We start from the raw sequence: 4,651 nt of genomic DNA, 5'->3' as shown, positions 1-4,651 counted from the left end.
TTCTTTTGTTAAAAAAAAGTCCATACATCATTTCTCCTTTATTATGGGGTACATAACCCTAAAAGGATGAGATTTAAAAATCACCATCAAGTTTCATTAAATAAACACATTTAGTGAGCAACCAGACTGCCCAAGAGGCTTGCAAGGATTTACATGCATTCCTTCACCAGTGACTTGATCCACTTGGAAGAGTTATTTTTATATCTACGTTACTGTTACTGCCATCTCTATTTCACATCCGCTGGAGAATATAGCTTTCCCAAAAGCCTGGGTTACAAGGTCATAGAAATGGAACAAGTTCAAAATGTACACCCTTATAGACTATGTGAACACATATACCAAGCCCTCTTTTTTTTTTTTTTTTTTTTTGAGACGGAGTCTCGCTCTGTCGCCCAGGCTGGAGTGCAGTGGCGCAAGCTCAACTCACTGCAAGCTCCACCTCCCAGGTTCACGCCATTCTCCTGCCTCAGCCTCCCGAGTAGCTGGGACTACAGGTGCCTGCCACCATGCCCGGCTAATTTTTTGTATTTTTAGTAGAGACGGGGTTTCACCATGTTAGCCAGGAGGGTCTCAATCTCCTGACCTCATGATCCACCCGCCTCGGCCTCCCAAAGTGCTGGGATTACAGGCATGAGCCGCTGCGCCCAGCCCCACCAAGCCCTCATTTTTGAAGTGAAATAAAGGAAAAGGCTTAAATAGCGTGAAAGCAAATGAAGTCATAATAAAACAGCTAATCTCTATTGAGAGCTTTCTCATAACCAAGGCTTTCCTAAGAGCTTTCCATGAATTAACTCATTTACTGTGTATAACAACCTTACTATTGACAGTCTGCCTTCAGATCCCAGCTTTGTGACCCAAGGCTTTGTGACTTGGAGCCACTTCACTTCTCTTGGCCTCAGTGCCTTCAATTATAAAATAGGAAAAATAATCATACCCGTTTCTTACCATATTTTATGTGTGCTCTCATTTAAGCTCATGGTAGTCCTGTGAGGTGCAGAGATGGAAGAGATGAAAGCTTGAAGGCTTGAGTTTCTGATAAAAGTTTAAAGGCCTGGAGTAACACCCCACAGCTAGGAAGTGGTGAGTCTAGCACCCCACCCTCACTACACTTGAACCAGAGCATGCACACTCTCAGCCACTAAGCATTCGCCTGAGTGGAGGCTGAAATGATCCGCTGTCTGCAGTAAGGCCACAGGAAATGCTCATGGAACCTGGTCTCCATGAGATATCTATCAGGAACTTTTTACAACACCAGAAATGAAGGAAATTCTCATTTTTATTTTGATATATTATAAGCAAATATGTACATTTTGGCACAATGAGAAATGTTTAGGAATTTTAACTAAAAAATTCTTTCTGGCAAGATTCTTTAGCCACTGAAATTTTAAGTGGTACTTACGGTTGTGTGTATCTGACTCCCATCTGGGTGTCTACAACCAATTACCAACTACTGACAGCAAAAGAAAGACTTGCAAATATGATTTCACATCTGCATTTTTTATTTTATATTTAGCTCTTTGTCTTATCATGTTTGTCTAACTGTAGCGCTCTCTCTCTCACTGGCAGGGTAATGTCTTTAAAATCTCACTACACAAAGTACTGGCTTTGTGAAAAGGCTCTGACCTATTTTGCCCCGCCTGGATTGGTTTTAACATCATGTAGATAGTAAGTAACAAACTCATTAAACCACTTCCATTCTTGTCTTAGGGGACAATGTGGTGCCCTCCCCTTTTACATGTTGCTTCTCTTATCAGCTTCACTGGCTTTGTCTACTAACCCCATGCCTGGGGAATTATAAGGAAGGGATTCGGGCACCATGTTGTCTGCAGCATGAATCTTGCCAGGCTGTGGCTGTCACCAAGGTTATTGGACACTCCTCCCTGAGCAGGACCCACCTGGGAGGCATGCAGATGACAAGTGCCACTCAACCTTTTCCTCAGTGCCTGCTGGGCCCCGTGTGCACGTTCAGGTAATGAGAGGAACCTCAGAGCAAGTGGAGTAAGTGAGTGTGGTCACTCCAACAACAGGCCAACCCATGAGAGGTCTGATTTCACGTTAAAATGGGAAATATTTGGTTGAATGGAATTGACGGAAAGGCAGGAATAGCCTTTCTCATTCCCTCATGGATAGAAAAAATGCACAAACCACGTATGTGTTGGGTTGCATGGAATCGCTCTGACTGGTTTATTACCACCATTCACGTAGCATTTTATTTGAAAGGGAATGCTGGGCACAGTGGCTTACGCCTGTAATCCCAGCACTTTGGGAGGCCGAGGTGGGTGGATCACCTGAGGTCAGGAGTTCAAGACTAGTCTGGCCAACATGTGGAAACCCTGTCCCTACCAAAAATAATAATAATAATAATAATAGTAATAAATTAGCCAGGCATGGTGGCGGGAGCCTGTAATCCCAGCTACTGGGAGGCTGAGGCAGGAGAATTGCTTGAACTCGGGAGGCGGAGGTTGCTGTGAGCTGAGATTGCGCCACTGCACTCCAGCCTGGGCAACAGAGCACCACTCCGTCTCAAATAAATAAATAAATAAATAAGAAAAAAAGAAAGGGAATGCAGGTGTGGAAGCTTCAGGTTCATCACCTAGCAAAATTACACTGAAAAGTCCCCAAGCTCTTTGAACCAACTGCAAGGTCGTCAGCTTGTAGCCTCAAGTCCTCATGATCTACCCCATTACTTCATATCTCAAAAAGTCTTAATATGTGTTTTCCACAGTGATGGCCTCTCATTGGCCACCGTATCACTCTCACCTCAGGGTAAAAAGGTTGTCATGCGGCTTAAAACCCGGGCACATAGATGGTTACTTTGGCAGCGTTCTTATATAAACAGATGAAGACAGCTGATAACATTAGCAACTTCCTGTGTCATCTCGTTTTTCTCGGGCACTTGCTTCTCTGAGATTATTTATGTTTGCTGTATTAGTCCATGGCAACCGTTTAACACAGCTGCACCAAATGTCATTCCCAGAAAGACCAGTTGCTTAGTCTCCTTGCCTCCATTCTATTTTGGGAGTGGCATGGACTTTTGGCGATGCCCAGTTGAGCTCTTGTCCACATCAAGTTATGAGCGGTGGTTTGTAAGAGAGTTTGCCCCTTGGCGTTGGTCTTTAGGAGAAAAAATAAATTCTATTCATTTACCCACATGCCATCATTACTCATATTTAAATTCTAAAAGATTAAAAACAAGAAACATTTTTTTCTGCATTAAGAAATCTAAAGTTTTAAAAAATCTCTAATAATGAGCTGAGGTAATACATGCATTGATAAACAAAATGGAAATAGTATAGAAAAACAGAACTGATAAACTGATAAAAACATAACTGATAAACAGCTGCCTCCATTTCACATTTCCTCACCCTAACAGCTCCTAGATCATCCCAGAAAACATTTCTACTTTTATTCCTGTTGGTTGCCTACAGAACTCTAAATAATATATTTTCACATCTCTTCTTCGACCTTTTTAAAAATTAGCCTTTTTTTTTTTTGAGACAGAGTCTCATTCTGTCACCCAGGCTGGAGTGCAGTGGCGTGATCTCCGCTCACTGCAAGCTCTGCCTCCCGGGTTCACGCCATTCTCCTGCCTCAGCCTCCCAAGTAGCTGGGATTACAGGTGCCTGCCACCACACCCGGCTAATTTTTTGTATTTTTAGTAGAGATGGGGTTTCACCATGTTAGCCAGGATGGTCTTGATCTCCTGACCTTGTGATCCCCCCGCCTTGGCCTCCCAAAGTGCTGGGATTACAGGCGTGAGCCACTGCACCCAGCCTAAAAAATCAGCCTTTTTTTTTTAACACAGCTTTATTGATGGGTAATGTACATATCATAAAACTCACTAAGTGTGTAATGAAATGAATTTTAGCAAAGTTACAGAGTTGTGCAAGCATCCCCACAGCCCAATTTTAGAACACACCTATCACTTCAGAAGATCCCTCTTGACCACTTGCAGTGATTTCACTCTTCAGTCCCAGCCACAGGAATTCCTAATTTCTTTACTGGTTCTATAGATTTGCCTATTGTAGACATTTCATAAAAATGGAAATAACCAATCAAATTCAGACAATATTTATTGACTTTCTGATACAAAAGATAAAGATTTATCTCACTTATAGAACTGCCTTCCCTGTCTCTATTTTCCCCAATTTTTGGTAATTATATATTATTTAAAAAATTCCTATGTTGGCTTTTTTCTTTTTCAGACAGAGTCTCACTCTGTCACCCAGGCTAGGATGCAGTGGCGTGATCTCGGCTCACTGCAACCTCCACCTCCCGGATTCAAGCGATTCTCCTGCCTCAGCCTCCCAAGTAGTTGGAACTACAGATGCACGCCACTGCGCCCAGTCAATTTTTGTGTTTTTAGTAGAGACGGGGTTTCACTATGTTGGCCAGGCTGGTCTTGAACTCCTGGCTTCAAGTGATCCGCCCGCCTCAGCCTCCCAAAGTGCTGGGATTACAGGCGTGAGCCACCGCACCCAGCCTATGTTGGCTATTTTTGTCATTTTAAGCAATATATTCTTTCTATTTGTGTGCATGTGTGTGCTGTTCCATAAGCCTCTGTCAACGTCTTTTGCCTCCCTTGCTCCATATAAAATGCCTTACATTCCTCCCTCTTTTCCCCTACCCTTATTCATGGAATAACTGTGAA

This window comes from Pan troglodytes, chromosome 14 (assembly GCF_028858775.2).
Source record: "Pan troglodytes isolate AG18354 chromosome 14, NHGRI_mPanTro3-v2.0_pri, whole genome shotgun sequence".
Lineage (NCBI taxonomy): Eukaryota > Metazoa > Chordata > Mammalia > Primates > Hominidae > Pan > Pan troglodytes.
Note: the sequence above shows the minus strand (reverse complement) of the source record.